The 26,073-nt window shown below is 49.1% G+C and overlaps 1 protein-coding gene across 1 annotated transcript in view; it reads right to left on the reverse strand.

Annotated features, from left to right (window-relative positions):
• The window catches only part of Frmpd1 (FERM and PDZ domain containing 1), a 93,814-nt gene extending 68,261 nt beyond the window's left edge, over nucleotides 1-25,553 (reverse strand). Inside the window, exon 1 of the mRNA XM_041667790.1 lies at nucleotides 25,423-25,553. The gene's annotated coding sequence lies outside the window, so the exon portion shown is untranslated. The remainder of the gene's footprint in view (nucleotides 1-25,422) is intronic.
• Between the last annotated feature and the right edge of the window lie 520 nt (nucleotides 25,554-26,073).

Consider the following 26,073-nt stretch of genomic DNA (forward strand, 5'->3'; position numbering starts at 1 on the left):
GGTTCAAAACCCCGTGCCATTGTCCTTGGCTTCTCATCAGCCCTCATTGTTCGCCATGTTCAGAGAGTCCAGTTTTATTCCATGCTTTTTCAGTCACAGTCCAGCTGGCCTTGGTGAGCTCCCAATAGATCAGCTCCACTGTCTCAGTGGGTGGGTGCACCCCTCGTGGTCCCGACTTCTTTGCTCATGTTCTCCCTCCTTCTGCTCCTCATTGGGACCTTGGGACATGTAGGCTTTTTATGTGAGGGCTGTGGATTTGAACCTGGGTCTTAATGTTTGCATCACAAGCATTCTTAACTTACTGAGCTGTCGCCCAGCCCTGCTTACAGTTTCCTATAAAAATCCAGAATCCAGAATCTTCTTTGTACTAGGTATTGTTCTAGGGCTTGGGACACACTGGGAACAAAACCCTAACCCCTCATACATTCTGATGGGGGCGCCAATTACACGAAGCACAGTGAAGGAATCTAGAAATGCTAGAAGATGGAATGCTAGGGGAACAGAGGTGGAATCAGGCTCAGTGCCTTCACACCGCATGCCATGACTCTGAGATCTCACTGCGGCTCCTCTGCGTACATCTCCAGAGAGCCCTGGGGTTCTGCCTGTTTTTCTAATTTTCCGGGTCAGTCTGTACTTGGGTACTTAGCCGTGACATGCCTCAACAAACACCACCGCTTCGCTTTCCTCCTCCCCGAGCCGGCTCTAGTTTCTACATCTTCCTTTGACCCGGAGCAGCAGGAGGATGCAAGACAGAGACCGTGCAATCACAATCCTGGAGGAGCCAGAGAAACATGCCACCTAGTTCCGAGTGGGACAGAAGGACCACCTACCTGCTGGAGACCTCTAGCTTCCAAGCAGCTCCATGGGCTCGGATACTCTCATCTGGTGTCATATCATGACATTTCCCCTTCTGTTTGGGCTCAGAGGTCTTCCCCAGTGACCCTCACGTCAAGAGCAGACGTCCTGCTTTGGACCCCGACTCTCACTAACCATGTAGCTGGGAAATTACCGTAAGGTACCCAGAGCCTGTCACCAGAGAAATGGGACATCTCTCCCACCCGATAGTAATTACATCACATACACAATGGTGGGCTTGTGCTGTTAAAGGAACCCTGGGCGCTGCAATGCACAGCTAGCACTGGGCACCCCTAGGGTAGATTGAGCGGAGCTGAGGGAGGAAGGGGTGCGACGGTCATTTCAGGTGCTGAAGAAGCTTGGACACCATGAAAGAGTGAGAAGAGACAGCCAGGGAGCCTGATAACTAGAGAAGCCTAGAGAAGACCGAGGAGAAGGTTCAAAGGGATTATATCAACAGTTTAGAGCGTTCTCAGTAACTTACACTTAGAATAATGCTGACCAGCATGTCCCCTCCTTGGTATACACCCCGAAGAACCGAAAACAAATGGTCAAGTGGAAGCCTGTACACTAATGTTCATGGGGCGATATTTATAATAGCTGAATGGCAGAATCAACCCAAAAATGCATCAATGAATAAATGGATAAAGACGTCATGACATATTCGTACAATGCAATATGTTTCAGTCACTTTTTAGAACGCAGTACCACTACGTGTTGACATGGATACGTCTTGAAAACACGAGGACTGAAAGAAGTCAGACGCAAAAGATATTTAATGTCCAGAGTTAGCAAGTCTATAGAGAGACAGAAAGTAGACTGGTGGCTGCCAAGGCCTGGCGGGAAGGAGGGACTGAAAAATGCTGCTTAATTGGGTACAGGATTTACTTGGGGGATGCTAAAAACTTTAAACTAGTTAGCAGTAATGATTATGCAACACTGTGCAGACATCTAAATACCACCAAACTGCATCCATTAAAATGGCTAGGGCTGGAGATAGCGGGTAAAGGTGCCTGCCACCAAACCTGAAGACCCGACTCCCAAAATCTGTTCTCTGTCCTCCGCACACATCTGTGTATGCACACATGCGTGCACACTCATGCACACACAGAGACACGGAATGAGAAAGAAATGAGAGAAAGAATAAAAAGTAAATTCCTGTCACACATTTTACTATTTCAAAAAGTATGTAACTGGCCAGGTCAAATGTATACAAAGAAGCCAACAAAAGCCATCCTGTAAGGAACCACAGACCCAGCAGTCAGGACCTTTCCGGGCAGGGCTCGATACTACACAGGTGTACAGAGTGCCCAGGAGCAGGGATGGGGGTCCACAGGGACCTCCCCAGCACAGCGGTCTTTAGAGCTGGTGGTGTCTGCTGTCCCCCAGGCACTGAGTAAGAGTCTCTTCCTTCTCCACAGACACGCTGGTTATTACAAATGTCTTCATTCTCATTAGCGATAGAAGTATTGATGACCACCTGGGGATAATCAACCAAATTGTGCAGTGAGGACTAAGATCTCGATCTGTGTTTTTCCTATGAAATGATTGATCAGATGTTACTAGGCGCCAGAAATTTTCCAAAACCCTCTGGGCATATTTGATACCATAAGCACCAAAATCAAAATCTGCAACAGCATTGCTTTGGAACTTTCGACCAAGGGGTCCTGGAGTCACGTCTCACCACTCCAGCAGACCCCACTGTGACTCCACGCCTGTCTGTCGAGGAAGTTAGGTGGCCTTCCAGTCCTATCCGACCAAAACCAACCACAACCTCAGCATAGCAGAGCAACAAAGGCTTCCAGAGCTGGCCCAAGGTATGCTCCACAGGGCTATGACCCAGGGCAGGTGACACCAAGGCTTTACTCCCCCCTGCGATCCCTTGTCTGAAGTCTGTACCCTTCCCACAGGAGATCCTGGCCATGGTCTTAATCTGTATATTTTAAATCATAACCTAGGGTTTAGATTCGAGTTTGAAGAGTTTTTATCCATCTCAAGCTTAAAAAGGGACCTTAGTGTGACAGAATGACTCACTCCACCACATCAACCCCCTCTTTCACTGGGACCTGTGCTGGGCATCGTAGCAGGGACCCAGGTTACCCAGTCATGGTCCCTGCGCTTGAAGAATTCCTCATGTTCTAGAGAATATAAAACACACAGGCTGGGTGGTGGTGGCACGCACCTTTAATCCCAGCACTCAAAGCAGAGGCAGGTGGATCTCTGTTGAGTTTGAGACCAGCGTGAGTTCCAGGACAGGCTCCAAAGTTACACAGAGAGACCCTGTCTCGAAAAACCAAACCAATAACAAAACTACACAGATGATTCTTAGCCAAATGTAAGTCAGAGTGTGGGATCCTCAGGAAAAAAGCGAGCCTCACATCCTGAAAGGCTAAGGAGCAACTCCTCAGGGCAGCATGGGCCTGTGCATCCCTGCATGAGGCCTGGTTGCTGTCAGACAGCCAAGAGTGCCAGGTGCCATCTGCCAATCAGGACCCCGCACAAGGTTCAGGCCACAGGGTTACTCTAGCTGTCTTAATTAAGCCCTAATTAAGTATTCTGCCCGGAACCCTTCTCCCTCTCGTAGAACTGCACAGTTCACAGCCAACGATTCAGGGAATCGGGTCAGCTGTTGGGCGATGGCAGCCGTTAGGAGTGGCGCCGATGGCTATGAATGGATGCTAGTGGGATTCACAGAGCCCCCACACCACAGGGCCCGGAAATGTAGAAAGCCAGCCCTTGTGAAGCTCTGTCTCTAGCCTCGGCAGTGCCCAGTTCTGCCCATGGGGAGAAGGAAAGGGGCATGTAGCTAAATGCCCGCTGAGGTACGCAGGAAGGAAAGGGTGACTGACCATGCCACTCTACACCCTCTTTCTTGAATTCTTAAATACTACCAACCAGAACCCTCAGAGCCTTCCAGAAACTGCTGTCAAATCAAACACTTTGAATTAACGCAGGCTGTAAACCATAGACGATATACATATAGGACCACATTCTGTGAGGTCATTTTCTTCTGGAGGAACCAAACCCAACATTGCACTGGACCAAGGCAAGTGGGAAACACAGATTTGACCTAACAGGTAGAGTTTCTGGTTTGAGCAGTAAATTTCAGGAATGTGTACTTTAATGGCTGCTATTATTTGTGTCACAAGGAAACCCTCTTCTAAGGATCAGAGAGGTCTCTGGGAAGGGATGGAGCAAAGGTTCCCTGGGGAGTGCAAATGTGCCAAACAAAGGCACGCTCATCTGAGAAGCAGCGGGTACACACCTCAGGTTACTCCAATTCTGCACCCCACAGGAGCTTCAGAAGGCCCCTTCTTCCTCTACCCTCATCTCCGCCCTAAAGTCTAGACACATCTGGAAGCCCTGTACCTCCATTAAGAATCTGATGGGCAGAGAAGTCAGAAGTTGAATCTATTTCTGTCATAAGCAGCCGCTAGCAAGCTCACACAGGGAAGGACCCTGGCACCTGTACCAACAGCAACCAAAGTCCCTCCCCGCTGTACTTTCTGAGCCCAGAACCCAGGCGTGGGGGCATCCATCAGAGTTTGGGGGTTGTGGATATAATTTGGTGGTTAGTGCAGGCTCACCATGCATGAGGCCCTGGGTCTGAGCTCCTCCAGACTTGCCAAAACAAACAACAAAAAGCAGAACATCAGCAAAATTCAGCCGCTCTTCGGCTCCTGTGAATGTGCCATCTCAGGGTTTCGCTTCTTCCCACCTGTGCATGGTGGAGCTGGCATGGTCTAGGAAGTGGACCACTGCAGTATCTGGTCCCTGGCCTTGGAGTTTCTGTCATCTATGCCACATATCACGGAATGAACTTCTAAGACGAACACTGTCCCTCCTCTCCTGCATAAAACACTGCCACCTGAAAACTTTGCGGGTGATTTATTAGGTTCTCACTGTGAGCTCTGCAGTCAGACCTGGGCTCTGTCTCAGTCCTGCTACTTCCTAGAGGGACAACTCTGGGCAGATTAACTCCCTGCTGATAAAGTGCTGATAACAGCAGCACCTGCCGCAGCGGCTGTTGTGCTCTTGCAGGAAGGAATGCGCATAACGGGCTCAGAACACGCCGTGCCTGGCAGAGAAGCTACAAACAGTAGCTGCTGTAATTGTTTCTAGGCCGTCAGGGCCCTGACTGTTCAGGCCCCTTGTGTCTCTCTTCAGCCTCCCGTTTTCTTCCCTTAACATTCCAGAGAGTTCCAGCCCTGCTGAGGCCCCTCCTGCTCTGCTCCCAGAGTGGGACCTTTCAAAGCTGGGAATAGTCCTCCCTCTAGATCTCACCATCATCGTTGTTGCTATTGTTCTGTTTGTCTGTTTCCTTCGTAGAGCTAAGGCTTACACACTAGGCAGGCGCTTTACTCCTGAGCTACATCCACAGACCCTGAGTCATTTTTTTTTTCCAAGACGGCTTTATTTGAGCCATGATTACACTGCTTTCAGCACAGCCATGGGGTTGAGCATCTGCCATCACAATCAACTTCAGGGCAATTCATGGTTTCCCCCCTCAAGCCCCAGACTCATATAATTAGGTGTTCCCATGACCCCATGTCCCCAACTCTAGGCAACTGCTAATCCACCCCCAAATGATTTTAGACCTCCGACTCTGAGCAAGGTGCCCCTGTAGGACCCAGCACCTCCCCTCCCTCAGAACTATTACACGCCTGACAATAGACCTTATATCAAAATTCTCTGGGTTACATGACTCCTTAGGGCCAGATAGATGTTCATTAAACACTGGTTGAATGACTGGCACCAATGGTGCAAACTGACCAACAGTAACATCTCCACTACATATATGACCTGTAATGGCACAGATGACATTCTCTCCTGAGCCACTCCTATTATAGCCACCACCACCACCACGTGCCGGAGCCTTGCAAGGCGAGCCTCCTTCAGGCGCCCGAACAATCAGTCTTGAGTGAGAGGGAAGACGAACAAGAGTTGGAAAAGGAGAACAAACCCATGTTTTAGGTGTTCACTACGGGCAGATTTTATGGAGTCTGGCATCCCCCAGATCATTACTGGGTGAAGCGAACACAAAAAGATAAAAGAAGATATTAAAAAGGAAGAAAGGAAGGAAGGAAGCAGTTTGTTATCAACGTTTCCAACAAAGTCATTCTGCTAAGCAGCTTCTATTTCCCTGCGCAATGCCCAATTATAAAATTTAGAGTTGCCTCCCCCAGACAATAATCTACGCCCTCTCAAAGTCCAGTGGCCATCATAAGAAAAGCAATTACCTTCCAATTAAACATTAAGACAATTTCCAATCCATCAGCACACGGAGGCAAAAGTTATAGAGCAAGATAAACAAGAGGCTCCGCTCATACTCCCCCGCCCCACACTGCCTGCTAAGCCCCCTGGAAACACAGTTCTGCGCAGGCTTAGTTTATGAGAGCCGTTCAACGGCTCCCTACTGCCTCTAGGACGAGGAACGACTCCTAGGTGGCTACAAGAGCCTCCTGCTTTGGGTACCGGCCTGCTTACCCCACATCATTTTCTTCATCACCTTCAGAGAACCTTCAAAGCTACCCACGCATTCCTGCCGCGCCTTTACCTGTTCTCCCTCTGCCTAGAACGCACTGACTTAGCCCCAAATCTTCCACAGCAAAACTCTACTCTCCATCCAGGCATGGTGTCACACGCCTTTGATTCCAGTACTTGGGAGGCAGACACAGAGGATCTCTGTGATTTTGAGGCTAGCCTGTTTTACATAGTGAGTTCCTCCCCAATCTCCCTTCCTTACCCCTCCCCACCTCTCTGCCCCTCTGTTTTATTTTTGGTTTTCAAGACAGTCCAAGTAGCCTAGGCTGACTGTGAGATCACTATGCAACCAATAATGATCTTGAACTCCTGCTCCTCCTGCTCCAGATCCCAAGCACTTGAACCACAGGCGTGTGACCCTGAAGGGAACTCCACTACCAAAACACACCCAGCAGACTGTCAGGTCAACCAGGGACTCGAGGTCAGGTCAAGGGAACTAGCACTAGCTATGGTAAGGCAGGGTCACCTAAGACTAGAAATTTCACTGTGATTAGATCAAGGCACAGAGAAAAGTTCAGTAAAACCTTGAATGTTCCCCATCTTATGTGTAACTCAGAGGCTGCCGTCTACAATGTCTAAAGAGGTGTAGACAAGAGAGTGGGGATCTGAACTTGAAAGTGAGTGGTTCAGGGGGCGGGCAAGACAGCTTTCTGCCTGACAACCTGAGTTTGAACCCACACCACGTTAGGAGAAAACCAACTTCCAGAAAGTTGCCCCCTGACCCTCACAATTGCCCCATGGCACCCATGCCCCACTCCCACAACAAACACACAAACAAAGGAACCCTAGAAAGAACCTGGAAAATCTTCTTGGTATTTACATTCCACAATCTCATAAGTTTGAAAACCGGTGAGGAATTTAGTGCCATAAGTATTTAATAATTATGCTATCTACATACAAACGATTAACAATACAAGTGTTTGCCACACAGACATAAGATATTTACCAGATATATTTGAGAAGAAACTTTGATAATTATAATGACATTAAGACTAAAAAGGGGCCTTTACTCAGACAGATTTTTAAGGAATGTTTGAGAACAAGCATGCTATTGAAATGGATATTTATTTAAACACACATATATTTAAACACATGTACAGAACCTTACAGAATAGACAAAGTGGTTCCCTTTCTGAGAGCAGTCTAGGGAAAACAGGATTTGTTTCTGAGTGAGAAATGACCACTCACCAGTCTGAGCTGAAGGGGCTCCTCCAAGGCGTGAATCCCTCAGTTCCTCTCCACAAGAACACCTCCCCTTCATCCCAGAACACCGCTCCCAGGCTGGTCTTAAAGAAAAAAGGCCACCATTCCCAGGATTGCAACCAGAGGCGTGTGAGTACCCAATGCCGCTTCCAAAGCTCATCAATAAGGAGGAGTGGAGAGAACGGTGAGGCCATGTGGGCACAGCGGCAGAGTCTCCGGCCCAGGCGCCACTGCTCCCAAGACTGGGTCCTCCTAGCTGCTGCTGCTGGGCTGCAGCAGGGCTCTCAGTACAAGCTTGGCTTCTCTCCTTTCAGTGCACCAAGCCTGGAAGTCCTCTGGATGCCATTGTAACCCCCAAGACCTCAGCCACTTGAGCCAGCCAGAGGAGGAAACCTTAGAGGCTCTTGACTGGCACACTGGCTTCCTCTGGCCTGTGTCAAGGACGACACAGACGATAACACCCGTTCTGGGGACCCAACACCTGGTCCCCAGCTGGTTCTGCCCAGTCACCTTCAGCTGACGTTAATCGCGGGAGCATTAGTTCACTAAGCCTCATGGGAGGGAGCGCGGAGGGGCAGGTCACCCCCAAGCACATTATCCTCCCTAACAGATGGGGAAATGACGACACGGGAAGATTAAATGACCTGCCCAGCCGCATGCAGCCTGCCCCAAGTGGGGCACGGAACCACCGGAGCCCTCGTGCCAGCTCTCAGGAACAGAGAAGGCTCCAGATAAAGCTCTTTAAAATTCTAGGATCCTGTGCACTATGGACGCCTAGCACAAGAGGTGGGAAAAGAATAGAAAAATAAGAATGTGAGGTAACCGTAGAGTTGCTCTCATTGTCTGTTTACCTGTGCTAAAACACCATGAGCGAAGGCAGACAACACGTGAGCATTGCGCTTAGCGGGCAAGGGCTGCCGAGAATGGGATGGGAGGAGGAGTGTCAGGCCAAGGGGAAGTCTATCGGTAACCTCTGTCCTTCACAACCCTTGGGACTAGGCACAATCCACAGACCTCTAGCCTAAAACTGCTGTTGGACAATGGTCTTTTATCCTGTCACTTGTATTATTTTTAATAAAATGCTGGTTGGCCAGTAGCCAGGCAGGAAGTAGAGGCGGGTCAATGAGAATTATGGGAAGAGGGAAGTTTTAGTCTGCTGTTTTGACCCAGTCACAGAGAAAGCAAGATGTGACTGCCTCGCTGGAAAAGGCACCAAGCCACATGGCTAACATAGACAAGAATTATGGGCTAATATAAGTTAAAAGAGTTAATAAGAAGCCTGAGCTAACAGGACAACCAGTTTATAATTAATGTAGACCTCTGTGTGATTCTTTGGGACTTAACGACTTCAGGACTGGGCGGGACAGAAACCTCTGTCAACATAAAACTGTGGCCATTTCACGCTGTACTCAGTGAACGCTTACATATGGAGTGTATGCAAGGTGCTAAGAGAGACATCAACCTGCCTCTGCAGTAAAACCCAGCTGGAAAATGTCATCAAGGAGCACACACAAGACATCAACGCACAAAGTGAAAGGCAGCAAGGCCCAGAGCTGGTAGGGAGCCCAGGAGTCTACAAGGACTCACAGTAGAGTTAGATACCAGGGAGACCCTGTGCAGGAAGAGACCCATCTCTGCAGCATAGGAGAGAGTCCTACAGAGCTGGGCTGGAAGACACTGCAAAGAGAAGGTACTTAGGGTAAGGCACTGGGCTATCCTCAAAACCCAAAGTTCAGGTGGTAAGGAACAAAGGGTAGTGGGCATGGTGGTGCATGTCTTTAATCCCGGCACTCAGGAGGCAGAGACAGTGGTATCTCTGTGAGTTCGAGGCCAGCCTGGTCTACAGAGTGAGTTCTAGGACAGCCAGGGCTACACAGAGAAACCCTGTCTCAACAAAACAAAAAGACAAACAAACAACAACAACAAAAAAAAAACAAGCGAGAGAAACAAAGGGAGTGTGAGTGGAGTTGAAGCATGAGGGTAGGGGTGACAGAGACGCCAAATCCACAAACATCCTAAGTGTGGAACAAGGAGGTTAAATTTTACACCCAGAATCACCCCAGCTGTCTATGTTAGTGGAGGGAAGAGCAGGGAGGCCATTTTATTCATGAGGAATGCAGGCCAACCCTGAGGAAGGAGGGCATATCAAACAAAACAAAAAACACCTCTGCTTTGTTTTATCAATTGTTACCCAGTCCCGACCAAGTTTAACAGTTTGGAAGGCCAGATGTAGTGACCTTCTGGGAGGCTGAGGCTGGGGGACTTTGAGTTCCTGGACATCCAAGACTACAGAGTAAGACTCTATCTCAGAGAGAGGGAGCAGGGGGCTAGAGATGAAGTTCAGTCAGAAGGGCGTTTGCCTAGCGTTCTTGATCCCTAGCACAGCATAAACTGTGGGTGGTGGGGTATGCCTAGAATCCCAACACTTCGGTGGTGGAGGCAAATGGACCGGAAGTTTAAAGTCATTGTCTTGGATACACAATGAGTTCAAGGCCTACCCAGGTGACAGGACACCCTGTTTCAAAATAAACTGGGCCACGGAGAAGGCTCAGCAGGTAAAAGTGCTTGCCAGGCATATATGCTGACCCGAGTTTGATCCCTAGATCCCAATATGGGAGGAGAGAAACAATTCCTGAAAGTTGCCCTTTGACCTCTACATGGGGTGCACATGCCTACACACAGGCACATGCACACACTAGTAAAGCGGGGGAAAAAACAGACATATATATACATAAAAAGTCTGGAAGTATAATTAGCACCTTGTATATAAATAAAGTAATACAATAAAATATTTGCTATGCTTTGCCCCCACAGAGGATCATCACCCTTGCCATCAACTTCTCACCCAAGAACACTTCTCCCAAGAATGAATGATGAGGTAATGTCTGTGAAATGCCCGGCGCTCTCTGAAGATGCGTGGCAAAAGACATCACTAGAATTAATATTTAACGAGACACTTCCCGCCTCTGATCTCCTTTTCTGCAGACTAATGTTACCTCTACGGATAAGGTGATGACAGATTGGCCCCCACATCAACCTGCCCACACACAGTGCCCAGCCCTGCTATGCAGCCCCTGGGTCCCTTCCTTCTATGGTTGATGGGGCCCATTATCCCAACCATCCAGGACTGGTCTCCTTCATGAGAGTCTAAGGTTGCTAGACAATGAAGGTCAAAATACATCAAGTAGACGGGCAAAATACATGTCAGAGGGTAGTCTTCCTTGGGGTCCCATTTCGAAGCAGGAGAGGACCCATGACGACTTCAAGGGGAATTATTTTAGCAAAACCCACATCCTAAGCCAGTTAATATTTTTAGGCCCAGCGTAGCGCTCAAGAAAGGAAGAAATAAGAATAGCTGCGCGGGTTCAATTACAAATGGAGTGGAGAAAATAATTTCAAAAGTTCAAGGGGAAAAAAATCAATCTATTTCCTCCCCACCCCAGGCTTTCACTTCTATAAATACACACACAAATGGACCCGGGACCACGCTGCCTTCGAAAACGCTACCTGTCTGGAAATCTGCAAGACAGACAACGTGCTGGGCTGGCTTTCAAGGCACCCGGGCTCAAACCATGTTCCCCAAAGTGTCTCTGCTCTTCTTAAATAACATCATCTTCCCTCTCGGATTAGAAGAGCAGTACATGTGCCTGGCAGAAAAAATTTTCATCTTTTTAGAAGTAAGAAAATATTCTCTTAAAATCTCCAAGGTACTAATTATCCTTCCTTTTTGTCTGAAAACACATTTTTCAACATAACTTGAGAATTTTTCTTTTAGATGAGTTACAACCTGGCTTCCCCTGTGCCTTGGCTATTTTGCAACAGTTTAAAATGTCCTATGCGTAGAAGCATCCTGTAGGAAGCAGTGGCCTATTGCTGGACTCCTGGTACTTCTCCAGTGTCTTACAGACAATGCTGATACAGACATCTTTGCCGGATACACTCTGGTTAGTCCTAAGACTGACCTACCGGGTGAAAGACTGCATGCCAGTGCAGAAAGCTTTTTGTTGGGTTTTGTTTGGGGAGACAGTTTGTAGCCCAAGCTGGCTTTGAATTGGCTATGTAGTCAAGGATGGTATTAAATCCTGACCCTCACAGACAAACGCACACATCCTCTGAGTACTTGTATTACAAGTACACCAAACCCAGCTGAGTTTTGAAAGCTGACAGACCCTCATCTGTGAGAGCCACTTCCTCCAAATGCCCACTGTCCTTTAATTTGACAGACATATAAAGGGAACATTGTAGTTGGGGGTGTAGCCCAGTTGGTAGGGTCCTTGTCCACCATGATCGCGGTCCGGGGTTTGATCCCAAGCACTGAGTATAACCAGGAACGTCAGCAGGCATCTGTAATCCCAACACTGGAGAAGTGGAGGCAGAAGGATTAGAGAGTCAAGGTCATCCTTAGCTACAGAGACAGTTTGAGGCCAGCATGGGCTACGTGAGACATTCAAAAATAAGGAAATAGAGCAGGGTGGAGGTGGTACACATCTTTAATCTCAGCACTCGGGAGGCAGAGGCAGGCGGATCTCTATGAGTTCGAAACCAGCCTGGTCTACAAAGTGAGTTTCAGGACAGGCTCCAAAGTTACACAGAGAAACCCTGTCTCAAAAAATTAAAAAAAAAAAAAAAAGAAAGAAAGAAAGAAAAAAAATACAGGCGTGTCAGTGCTTTTATTTGCAGTTCTCTAATTACTGGAGATGTCCCCAAAACACCGAGTGTCTACCGCACTCCTCGGAGTATTTTTACAATTGCTTCCTATCCTCAGGAAGTTGGCAGTCTGCTCTTCTCCCGCCTCCGAGGACACCTCAGTGGTCTCCCCGCTCTGGACCAGAACACCATTTTCACCTCCACGCCTCTCTCGGCAAACATTTCAGTTTCAGCAGGTGAGCCAGACTTGGACGCTTCAGTCACTTCATTTAGCCTTTCTTTATCCCCTGCTATCTCTCTCGGGAGGGAGGCAGGGTGTTTGTGATGCCACCAGCACCATGCTAAGAGAGAAGAATAGCCAAAGTGCTGAGAGAAGGCAGGCCAGGGTCAGTAATGAGCTTGGGAAGGAAAACAGGGCTAAGCAAGAGGGGAGATGGGGGGGGGGGGACAAGAGCAAAGTCCAGAAGCTTGCTAGAGCACCAGCCACGGACCAAACGTACTGAGTACCTCACCTGTGGTCCACTCTCTTCCCCAGCATCTTAGTTTAGACTCATGCTCCCCGCCTGGCCCATCTCTGCTGCAGATTCATCTAAGAGCCTTCCCCACAGAACCCTCCTCAGCATCCACCCATCCGGACCTCAGTGCCTGGGGCAGGAATTCTGGCTGGAGCAGCAATCTCCAGTGAGCAGAGGGCCTATTCCACAACTCTTGGGCACAAGTCTTGGGAGCCTGGCTAGAAAAGACTGCTGGCTGGTGATATATTCTCCCATAGCCTGAAGCCCTCAACACCCGCCTGAGCTTATGTCAGAGGCAATCTATAACGTGTAGGGAATCTAACCAAATGAAGCTGAGCAGAATAAATACAAGAGAGGGGGTGCCTGGACACAGACTGTATGGATCTGTTGCCCAGACAGCTGGGAAAATTGAAACTGTCTTTGAAAATTAGTTTCCGAGCACAATCGTATTAAAAGATGGAGTAATTTTCCTCAGGTGTGAATTTTGCATCTACACAGCCGGTTCTCAGGCACACAGCTGCACTTGTCCAACCGAGCTGCACATCCCAAGAGCCTCTGCACACAAAGGTCAATCAATTCTAGAGATTTGAATTTTTTTTCCCTTTGCAGAAAGTCAGAAGAAGAAAGGCCCCTAACACAAGCCATCTCCCCTGGGATTTGCCACACTGACAATTCCAATTCAGGGCAAAAATTCAATCCTTTCCCATCTGTGTTTTCCTGAAGGCAGCAAACAGGTCTAGATGATTCTTCCCCAAGGGCCAAAATGCTGAGCATTCTCCAAGTTCATCAGATTCCCTGGACTAGGAATTCATCTCTACTATAGAGACCCTCAGGCTAAGTTTCTCAAGCCTAGAAGAACTCTCTGGGCAGTGGATTAGCAACCTGTGTTGAGGCATTAAATGCAGCCTCAAACACTGCAAGCTGCAAGGACCGGAAGTCACCCGGGCCCAGACACGGAAGCATCCTCCAGATTCACAGAAGTTGGTGACAGCCCACTGGTGAAAGAAGAAGACCCAAGCATCTGGGAGGGTCTGTGAGTTCAAGGCCAGCCTGGTCTACAGAGCCAGTTCCAGGACAGTCAGGGCTACGTAGAAAACTACAGGACATTCCCAGAATTGCTTGGTCACAAGGGAATTTCTATATCACCTGTCCCATTTTTCCTGGACCTTCTCCCAGGTAGGTGCCAAGCCCTCCTAGCTCATTCTGGGAGCTAGAAGCTGAGCCCCCCAGGGCACAAGCTCAGCGAACTGTGTTGATTGAAGCAATGAATGAACAATGATGACCATAAAATGAATGATGAACAGGGCTACTATCTCAGAAAACAAAACAAAACAAAACAAACACAAAGAATAAAACCCAAAAATATCACCAATGCTTTGGGCTTGAAAAATCAGGAGCCTGGGCATGTGCCACCATGCCCTGCCAACCAAACAAGTCTTGTCTCTCTTCTCCATGACAGCTCTTCAAATAGAAGAGGGAGATGAGAATTTACTGACTCTTCTTTATTATAGTTGTAACATGCCCTGATAATCAGATGAATGATTAGGTCCTGGTGCATCAAGCCTGAAAAACCTGGCCTGATGGAGTCAAAAGTACACACACACACACACACACACACACACACACACACACACACACACTTTCTTCCCCTGGATCACACAGACCTCCAGACTCCAGTATGAAGTCTAAGGGGCCCTAAGAGGAGCCAGCTGGACCACATGGCCATGACAGGGACAACAAGGCATAGTTCAGAAAGCTGGAAGCCAGGCTGAGGTTTCTCCATCTCTGAGAGGCTGGAGCAGTTAAGTACCACCTGAGTTCTTGCCAGCACTTGCTTGACAGGGCAAACTGACTCCAGGAGCAGGTATACCTCACAAAACCCCAGAGGCCCACATACCTGGTGGCCATAAAATGAGCCATGGAATGGCAGGAAGCCAGGCAGATGCAGCTGGGCCAGCAGTCACAGGCACCAACATTCACTCATTCATTGCTTCAATGAACACAGTTGGTGAGCCTGTGTCCTGCAGGGCTCAGTGTCTACCTGGGAGAAGGTCCCCTCAAATGGTACAGGGTTTATAGAAATCCCCAATGACCAAGCAATTCTGGGAGTGTCATCTTGAATTGGGAAGGGGCAGAAGGGGAGGCTCCCTCTGCCCTGTAAAGGCAACCCATCCCAGACACAGGTAAAATGAAGCCGTCTCAGAGCAGCTACAACAGACAAGCCTTGTCAAGATGGAAAGTCCTCATCCTCTAGACCCATCAAGCCAAATCAGAAGAGATCTCTGCCCTGCTCCTATCCAGCCCTTTGGGCTCCAAACAGCTCCCCGAGAACAGCTTTCTTGCCACGTGAGCCAAAAGCCTCCTTCAAACCTGAGATTCTTATGACCCAGCTATGGCCCATAATCCTGGCCCCTGCACATTACCCTGGCCCCTGGGCATCTACCCATGGGCCCTGGACATCAGGCTGGGTCCCTGGTGAGGCTGTAGCAGTTCTGCTTTGCTTCTCCCTCTGTCTTACTCACCCATGGAGGCTTGGTTTAAATGCCAGTCCCTTCTGGAAGCCTCTCAAGATCTTCCCCCAGCGCATGCCCAAGGGTCTCTATCGCACCTTGCCCAGAGCCAAATGACTGTCACATCAGGTGCTGCAGGCACTTGAATGATTCATCTGCCTCCTCCCTCTCCCTCCTCTGCTTCCTGCCTGGTGAACTGAGAATGGAGTAGCAGCCTTGGAGGGTGCTTTGGGCAGAGGTGAGGCTGCAACCTTGGGCGCAAAGGGGACAGTGCTGAGCAGAATCTGGAGCTCTTCAGATTATAGCCTCCCCCAGCTCTGCTAACTGCATATAAAACCCACCTCTCCTGCTCGCCCCAAGGCTTTTGGGTGCTCTAGACAGAAGCCAGCAGCAGACTGTGAATCACGTTTAAAAGACCATAGGGCTTTGCATGAAGTGTGTTGAAGGGGGAAGGAGTTCTCACACAACAACACTCTTTTTGGAGCTGCCAACAAACACTTCCTGGTTTTGCTTTTTTGTTTTGCTTTGTTTTATAGAAATAGATATGTATATGAGCCCTGAGAAAACAAATGATCTTCTACAAGTTCAATAAGGACTAAATTGGGGAGAAAAAATACAAGGACATACATTCCCCCGACCTGTCTCTTCCATCAGAGCATGCTCACTGGGGGACGTCTGTGTGTCTAAGAACTGCTGATGAATATTTGAACAGCAGCAGCCTCTTCCCATTGATAAAACTCCACCGACAAGCTCAAGCACGCTGGTGAAATGAGGGCACAGACCAGAAAGACCTGCACTTCTCTGGGCAGCCTCATCCTCAGAGGCCCCACCCCCAACCCCCCAAACAGGGAGATGGATATCAGAAGAGCACAGGCATCCAGTAGAAGAGCAGCCAGGTTGCTGAACCAAAGGAAAGAATGAAAACATGGGAACAGAAAGGACAGGGTTGGTGTGTTGGGACATTCCTATAATCTCAGCATCAGGAGGCTGAGTCAGGACAGGAGACAAAAACTTTGAGGCTAGCCTGGTCTACATAGCAATCCCACCATATATCCACCAGGGGGCTGGAGAGATGACTCTGTGATTAAGAGCACTGGCAGCTCTTCCAGGGGACCTGGGTTCAATTTCTAGCACCCCCATGGTGGCTCACAGAGGGCACCAGGTATGATATGCACGTGGTACAGCCTCATGCAGATAACACACACAATGTAATTTAAAAATTTCCTAAACAGGGGGCTGGAGAGATGGCTCAGTGGTTAAGAGCACTGACTGTTCTTCCTGAAGTCCTGAGTTCAATTCCCAGCAACTATGTGGTGGCTCACAACCACCTATAATGAGATCTAGTGCCCTCTTCTGACCTACAGGCAGGATGCTGTATAAATAAATAAATTTAAAAAAATTCCTAAACAAAAGAATGTAAGCCAAGAGCTGAGAAAAATCTGCATCCCCTAGAAGAAATATCTATGCAAATCTGAAAATAAGGAATCTGTAATATTCTCTTATTTGGGAACAAAAGGTCTTTTTTCGACACAGAATTCTGTTACTGGGCTTTAGTTGAACAGTTTACCTGTAATGTCCAGGTAGATGCATCATGAGTGTCCTTCTAAGATCAAAGCAGAGAGATCTGACACAGAAAGCAGATGTCAAGAAGGCAGAAACGGGAGCCAAGTCAAGAACTACAGCAGCCAGGCGGTGGTGGCCAGACCTTTAATCCCAGCACTAGGAGGCTGAGGCAGGTGGACTTTGTGAGTTCAAGACTGGCCTGGTCTACAGAGTGAGTTCCCGTACAGCCAGGGTTACACAGAGAAGCATTGTCTCAAGAAAACAAAAGCAAAAACAATAAGATTCTTCCAAGAAGAAACACAACAGCCTCCATAAATTGAAAAAGCAAGGAAGGTTGCTCCTCCCTACTCCACCCCCACTTCTGCCCCTGCCTCCTCCACACAGAAGACAGCAACACCAACACCTTGATTTTGCATTTGGAACCTTCTGTGGGTCTCCACAGCTTTAAAAGCCATGGTGTGGTGGAGTTATAGCATCCACAGGTAACTAATACAGCTCCTCAGAAGCAGTCAGAGAAGGCTGAGCCCAGAAAGTCAGCCACATGGGCTCCTCTCGAGCCCACAAGATGCTAAAAGCAGGAGAAAGTCCTTCATTTTGGGTCTGTGTCTCCTTTACTGTGGGTCACTTGCTTAGTGGGAGAAGGTCTGTGTGTAAATCACCCAAGGAATGTCCCCCTTTAGGGGGTGAAAGGTTGGAGGTAAGTCATTGATCTTTTTTCCTTTTAAGAGAACTTCAAGGGACAATATACCTCCCAATTGAGGACATGATCCACGAGGGCGGGGCCACACCGTGGAGCACACAACTTGTCCTTTCAATCAATATGAAGTTCTTTGGACACCCTTGCAAGACCAAAGCTATGACCACTGAAACCATACCTAAACCAGGCTTACTTAACTACACATACCTCTTGCCCTTTGCCCCAGTTCTTCCTTTGTTTAAGCTGAAAGCCCATGTCAGTGTTCCAATGATGGTCTTGGGACAAAGGGTCACTGGACCAATTTATATCAAATAAATCTCTCTGCTTTTCCCAGTCCCTTATCTCTGTAATTAGAGTCTCAGGACAGGTGGCTGAGCCTTGCTTGCTGGGGTTGCTGTAGGCCAGGCCCTGACTCTAATTCCAACTATAACAACACAAAAACAGACCCTGAAGTAAGGTGAGTAACCCTGCACCTGGGCTGAGCAGACCCCTGCACAGCTGTGCCCTGGCTTAGTCCTTTCGGGACACCAGAGAAGCTAATATACTTTGCCTGGAGAAATGAAGTCTTGGGGACCTGATCCCAGACTCTGCATGTCTAAATGTCCTACACAGCTATTGTAGGAATGAAGAAATAGATGTGGGAGTTGGGGTGGGGAGGCTCAAAGAGCAGAATCAAGGCAATTGGGCGTCCATTGCCCAAGGATGGTTTTTGGCTCAGCATTAATAAAAAAACTTCCTAATAATCAGAGTCGACTAAGGGTGAGATCAGAGTGACTGGAGGAAGGTCAGGCCCAAGCAGATCGCTGGGTGTTCTAGGCCAGTTCCTGCACAAGGCAAAGGGTGGACTTCACCAGCTGGCAGTCCTTGGTGTCTGTGACCCATAGCTAAAATATCCTTAAAGTTTGTGTGAATTTAGGTTTTTGGCATAAAGCATATTCTCACTTTTATTATTACATGACTTTTGTAAAAAATTAAACAGAGAAACTCCCCAGAAATAAACACTCATATACTGCCCCATATACAAAAAACGTTCCCTGACCCCAGAGAGGAAGAAGGCGGAAATGCATGAGCTGCAGACAGACATGGCTTCCAACCTAACCAGCAGCCAACAAACAGCACTTGAGCAGGTGCCTGGGAGCCTTGCGCAGCCGAGTTTGATGTTCTTTTCCCAGGAAAAGCAGAGAGAGCACAGACTCCAGGTAACAGCTCGGTTATCTTAAGAGGAAATAAAGAACATCCATCTTCGATAATTGCTTTTTCTTTCGCGTCCTTTTGAATTCTATTATCCACGTACTAACCAGGCCTGACCCCCCTTAGCTTCTAAGGTGAGTTCATGTGCATTCAGGGTAGTGCGGCTGTAGACTATCATTCTGAACTCTGTATTTGCAACTAAGAACACAGCAAAGAACCAACTCACCACCTTAACATATCAATGTCCGAATTAGACTTGGGGTGGGTGTTTGGGTGGGGGGTGGGTTGTTAGGAAAGGTTAAGAGGCTATGGCCTACACCCGGTCTGTATTCTGGATGCTGTGGACGGGAAGTAGAGCATTTTTCATCTGCCTGCACATCTGTCTTCTCTTAAGTCAAAATCTCAGAAAGAGGAGTGCTGTTACATCCGGATGAATTCCTCTGAAGCTCCTTCCGTTCAGGATTTTTGAAGATTTGCCATGTTGCCCTTTTACAGAAACTGCTGGGTTCTTAGATCATTCCTCAAGAGAGGTTAAAAGAATACACTTTCATCTTTACTGCCACCTCTTTTCAAGCCTGTGTTTATGTGTGTGTGTGTGTGTGTGTGTGTGTGTGTGTGTGTGAATGTGTATGTGAATGTGTTTGTGTGTGTGAGTGTGTGTGTTGTGGTGTGTCTGTGTGTGGTGTGTGTGTATGTGTGTGTGAGAGAGAGTATGTGTGTGTGTGAATGTGTATGTGAATGTGTTTGTGTGTGTGAGTGTGTGTGTTGTGGTGTGTCTGTGTGTGGTGTGTGTGTATGTGTGTGTGAGAGAGAGTATGTGTGTGTGTGTGTGTGAATGTGTATGTGAATGTGTTTGTGTGTGTGAGTGAGACGGGTGGGGATGTTCTCTCCCCCAAAGAACCCTCACTGAGGCCACCCATCATCACTCGTCAGCTGGCCCACTAACTGGTTGGCAGCCTGAACCCTTTTTAACCACCACAAATATCAGATGAGTCCCTGCAAACATCATGTCATGTCAGTGAAATAATAGCTACAGCTTCCCATCCACTGGCAGAACGCCACACCAGGCTTCTCACTGTCCCTCAGGCAGAGAGTTAATCTAGAAACAAAGCAAAACAAACCATCCTGTTTGCAGAGCTGCAAAAAGGGATCTATACTCACCCAAACAAACACAAGCTGCTACTGCTGCTGCTTGAGAGCATCTACTCGCTGTCTGCATTAGACTCTAGGAAAACTACAGCAGCATGCATGCATCAAAACTGTGGCTTGGATGGCGCTGAGCAGATGGGCGTGGATGATACCTGAAAGATTACTGGCTCAGACTTTTCTTGGTATAGTAAAAAATGTTTTTTATGGGCTGGCAAAATGGCTCAGTGGGGTGAGGGCTGGGAAAACTCGGTAATTTGGCTATCCCCCCCACATACACAATAATAAATAATTTTTTAAAAGAACACTTTTCATAATATTGTTCAAGGAGTGAAGGCTCAACCACGCACGACATGTTTATTTAGCGTAGGTCACATCGAAAAGCTAAATTCAAAATTCCTTAATTTTGAGGCTGCATCAACTTTCTACCCAATAAGGCCCTAATTTAGAGATGGGAAAACTGCAAGAGTTCAGCAGAGGACCACATGCAACCCTTGCAGCAGCAGCAGCAACAGCAGCAGCAGCAGCACGCTTCTGGCTTCACTCAAGTCACGTCTGATCTCGGGAAAATCGCAGGCTTTCGTCAGTCTTGAACAGCATGTGTGTGACAGACAGCCAGGCTTCGCAACAGCAGGGTGGGGTGGGGAGAGGGGGACACTGCAGCTGCCATTCTGGGGGCTTTCTGTGGGCTCTCTCTACAAGCAGAGGCGACCATACACAAAACCTAGCAACCAAGGGCAGTGAGAACAGCGGTTGAGGAACACCTAGGATAAGGTGATAAGAAAGGCCGCTCCTTGAGGGGTAGGACAAGTCAAGCCCCCTAAGGCTAGGCACGTGTTTGGCAGACACCAGATAAGCATGGAAAAGGCCTAGAGACAAGGGATCAGGGACTAAGAGGGGTGGACAGGGTGAAGGGGAAGGGTATGCCTCAAGTCTACAAGGCTGGGGGAATTTGAACTTCCAACACATCAACACACACAAGATCCAAAGAAGTCTATGAAAAATGATCAGAGGCACACTTTAGGAAGAAATGACAGAAACCTGATATTCAGAGAGAGAGAGAGAGAGACAGAGAGACAGAGAGACAGAGAGAGAGACTGGAAATATGGGAAGTTTTGAGACTTTGGAAGTTTTGGAAGGGCGTGGTGACTGGTGACCACAACAAAGAGAGAACAATCAAGAGATAAGGTCCTAGATGATTATCTTCAAAGCAACAGCCTACCAACCTCTCCTGCTGGGAGTCTCCAGCCTGGGAGGAAGAGGAGGTTAATGGCCATCCTACGGCCAGAAGGCAGGGTCAGCCATCTGGTATCAGGGTTGGTATTGCCAGGCAAGCAACCTCACTCAAGTCTTCCCTTCCTTCATCAGGAAGCAAGCAAAGGGCACTACTCTGAGGGGCTTGTGGTGAGAATGGAAGAGAAATAGGGAGGAGAGGAAGGAAGGGAAAGATAGGGAGGCCTTAAGAGAAAAGAAAGAGGGGCAAGAGAGGGGAGGACAACAGAAGGGGAGAGGACGGGAGAGCTTGAAGAATGTCAACTGACCATGCCATTCCCCAAGCACAGCAGCAGCAGCCGCTGCGACCTGGTGACTCCTCTCCTTAACTCCTGAATGGTCCTCCACTGCAGGTCCAGAAGCTTGGTCCAGAATGTGCTCAGTAACTGTGGGAACGTCAGCTGTGCAGACAGCCTGTCTCATCCCTCAACACGCTGAGACCGCCAGGCTTTGGGACTGGATGGTCCCTCTACCTGGAATGGTCCTTATTCCCTTTTATTTGGTGTTTATCACATACATGCCAATCTTCTGAGGGCTCTTTTTAAATTAGGGGTTAGAGAGATGATGGCTCAGCAGTTAAGAGCACTCGATACTCTTGAAGAGAACTGGGGTTCAATTCCCAGCATCTACATGGTAGCTCCCAACCTTCCACAATTCCAGTTCCAGGGGACCCAATGCCCTCTTCTGACCTAAGGGCACCAGGCAGACACATGCTACACAGACATAGATACATCAACACAAAATACTCATATAAATAAATCATATCTATATATATAACATATAAAATAAATGATTTATTTGTGTGTGCACACACATGTGTAAATACATTGAGGCATGCACATGGCAGTCAGAGACAACTTTTGGGAGCTGGTTCTCTCTTTCGACCACGTGGGGCCTGGGAACAGGCTTGGTAGCACAGGCCTTTACCGGGAGAGCCCCTCTTCTAAGTACCTTCCAGATATCAACACATTTAAGTCTCCCAACAGCCTTATCAAGTAGGTACAACACTCTCTCTAGAATGCAAATTAGGAAATAGAATCTCAAAAGCTCAAATAACCTGGAGGTGGTGAGTTGGCTCCAGCCACCACGCCTTGACAACCGGAGTTCACTTCCCAGGTGGTGAAGGAAAGAACCAACTTCCACAAGTTGTCCTCTGGCCTCCATGCATGCACTGTGGCACGCACTTGTGCACACACACACACACACACACACACACAAATAGATTTTTGAATACTAAATAACCTAAAGGTAGCATACATGCAGAACAAGAATACGAATCCAGATAGTGTGACCCAAATCTGTATTCTCTTCCAAGAAGCTTTAGCCCAGCTCTTCCTAGCTCCTTTGCTGTAGTATTGAGAGACCCAGACAAGTGGCCCTAAAGTCCCATGCTTTGTGCCTATCACTTTCTCTCACATTGCCCTGAGTGTTTCCTTCCCGGCACAACCTTTATTTGCCTTAATTGAGTATATAGCTGGTTTTTTTTTTCCATTTCTCTAAGCAGAACATAATATTTGGTAAGGCAGAGAGACCTTGCCTTTTGTTATCCTAGACCAATTCTCTGGTTCACAGCAGCCAGCCTATGAATAACTGCTGAATGAGGAAGGGAGAGACTGTGGCGGACGCTCTGTTGTACTGTGTACTGAGTGCTGGTCTTCACCCTCTTCTGTTCTTTGATCACTGTCAATGTTCAGCATCCTACACAAAAGCAGAAGGGAGCCAGGGCCCAGCTCCCGGCATTTAGGGACAAAACTGCCATCGTCACAACTGACTGTCAAATCCTCCTGCCTGGGTCCTTGAGCACACAGTGATAAGCTTGTGGGAGGGCAGGGATTGAGGCTTCTGATTAATCCATCTCTATCTGTAGCCTCCACCACCTTCCGTATTTTCAGGACACTGGAAGCTGTTGACATCCCTATCAGGTCTGAGGCCTCTCCAGATACCAAGCGCCTGTCTCTGGGATCAGGAGTTTCCCTGAGAAGGAACACACTGTCACCGGAGCTCTCTCTACCCTTGGAGACAGGTTCTACACCAATGTACGAGCTCAAACAAAGACGCCATTTTTATATCCCACCAACGCACAGCAACACACTGAACCCGCTGCCCGTGACCATGCTAAAAAAGGTACCAACTCTGACCAAACACCTATTACATACAAACACCATGCTTGTAGCTTTTGCATATGATCTATCTGGTGCATTTGGTGATCGGCTTTATTCTCCTTTGACAAAGGAGAAAAATCAAGACTCAGAGGACCCAAATCCCACAGCCAGGGGAGACCGACACACTTTCCACGGTCCTCTGCTTTCACAGGGCTCTGCCTGCTTTCGCAAGGCTCCCTGCTCTTCCATGACCTGACCCTTGCTCTCCTGTGATCGTCCCAGTCCTTGCCTTAAAAATGGCCTCCCTTATCCACCTGTTGCGATTCTCCCCCTCCCTCCACCTTCCTGCAGTCGGGCTCCCCCACCCTCCAGCTCGAATTCACAGTCCACTTTCACAAGCCCCAGCTGAAAGAGGCCAGAAGCCCCGTGGTGGAATTCTGCACACCTCCCAAGAACCTCAGCTGGTGCGGTGAGAGAACCCGTCAGGAATTCTCATTTCTTCCCAAGGACTGGTAAGAAAGTACCTGAGTCCCAAGCACTAGAGGATGAAGAAAGGGAAGTCAAGCTGGAGTCTGAATGCCTCTGGGGGATAAAAGGGCTCTAATTAGTCTCAAACTCAAGAATATCACTCGGGAAAGGCAAGCTTAGGTATCACAACCCCACCCAGGCACAAAATGCATCCCCCAGCCTTCTGACTTCCTCAAGCTTGAAACCCAAAACCAGGATGTCTAGGGACGAAATCAAGTAAAATTGCTTCCATGAGATGCCTCTCACTGGGGGAGACACTAATTGCAGTACAAGATACTGGGCAAAGAGACAACGCTCGCCTTCCTCCACACAGGGTCCCGTATCTCATTCTCAACTTTGCTCTGGCTGCACCAGAATTCATCCGTCTCGGAAGTCAGGACCTGTCCTTTCTGAACTGTGGCTCTCTTCAGCTCCCTGGGCAGGCCACACCCACCAGGGGGGCTCCTGGTTTAGACTGAGTCTCCACGGCCTGCATTATAAAGCATCCCAACCTCAACTTAGGCTGGAAATAAACCTCCCTAAGCAACCTTCAGGGCCCTACAAGAGTGCATTATCTTCCTCCCTCAATTTTGTGAGGTTTTTGCAAAAAAAAAAAAATAACCGCCTCACAAACAGAAACATTTCCTGATCTATAAGCCACTTTAAAAACAAATCATTATGCCTTTGAATATTTTATGATGGGCCAATGCACTGGAGGAGGCAAGGCGCGCTTTCACCAACCCTTGCCACGTCTATTTTGAGACTCCTGGAGCAAACTCCAAATGCTTCCCTCATCTTCCAAACACCAATTTATAAGTGCTGGATAGATTCTTGATGAATTAATGGCTCCACCCAAACTGACCCTCCATGGCAGAGCTCAGAGAATCCCCCCTCTGTAGACCTTATAGCTAATCTATCTCAATGTACACTCAATGGTCACTACTTCCACCCTAAGTTAGAAAGGCGCCAAAACCGGCCAAAATCGGTGGACTCGCCCAAGGTCACACAGCCTAGACGGTTCCGGGACACCTAGCCCTTGGAGCACCTCCATTCCCAGAGGCTGTCACCACACCCATCCTAATGCTCAGTCAAGGCTGCTGAGGGTTGGTGACGTGACCCCCTTCCCCCAATACTGACTTCTGGATGTCTCCAACCTTTCTCTCCATGCCCCTATGAGCCCTGGAGCTGAAACACTCTCTGAGTGCCCCTCCACTCAAAACAGAGCAATACAGACAGGACATGACGCTTCAGCTGATCGCCCTGGCGAACAGCTCAACCCACTCTGATCCAGGTGTGGCCGTCGAGAGAGGACAGGAAGGGCTCATCTGAGGTCACTCAGAAAGTTGGCACTGGCTGCGGCGATCGCACCTGAACGCAGGTCTGCCTCCTGGCTGGGCGCTCCTCCCACTAACTACACCGTGCAGACCTAGGAAACTTAAGGCACACAGATCCCAGATACAAAGTTAGCCGTTGCAGGTCCCAAGCAAGCCGGCGGCCAAGCCACAGGCGCCGGGAGTGAGGACACGAGGAGCGGCGCGGGTCACCCGGGAGCACAGCGTGGAGGGCGGCGCGGAAGAAGCCAAGGGGTAGCTCCCGGAGGCGCAGGCCTGGAATGTGGGGACTCAGGACCTCCCCAAAACTTTGCAGCGGCGCGGGGGCCTCGCCCTTACCTGCAGAGGGGGCGCCGCCCGCGCGCACGCGGAGCCGGCGGGAGCAGTGGCAGGGGCGCCCCGCCCAGCGGCGGCCACGGTAGCGGGCCGGGCTCGGGCAGCGGCTCGGCTCGGGCTCGGCTCGGGCTCCGCCTCCCGCGCCGCCGCTGCAGCCGGAGTGGGGGGGGGGGGGGGGGGGAGAGACGCCGGCCGGGCTGCGCCCGCGCCGTCTGGCGGCGGCAGGTGCTGAGGGTGCAGCTGCGAGGCCACCAGCTGCCGGCGCCACGACCCCCGCCCCGGGGGAGGAGCCCTGCGTGCCGCCCCTGCCGGCTCGGGAGGTCTTGGCCCGCCGCAGTGGGCGGTCCTGCTCCCACCCGGGCCCAGCCTCTACTGGTTTTCCCCAGCTCACCCCCTGCGGGGACACTGAGGCCGGGTGGGGAAAGGGACACCCCAAGGTCACCCAGACCCGCGGACAGAGTTGGAATCCAGAATGATCCTTTTCTAACCTCTGCCTTCCCAGCTCTTTTACCTCCAGGTAGAAGACCCTGGAGAAACAGAGGACCTTCATTCTTCCCTATGTCTTCCCACCCTTGGTCCCTAGTCTCTCCTGCTGAGGAAAGTAGAAGGGAGTGGGCCCACTTTAGGTACTGTTGACCACTACCCCTGCCTCTG

Source organism: Microtus oregoni, unplaced genomic scaffold (genome assembly GCF_018167655.1).
Source record: "Microtus oregoni isolate MIOR12 unplaced genomic scaffold, Mior012 000017F_ref0000208, whole genome shotgun sequence".
In the NCBI taxonomy this organism is placed as follows: Eukaryota; Metazoa; Chordata; class Mammalia; order Rodentia; family Cricetidae; genus Microtus; species Microtus oregoni.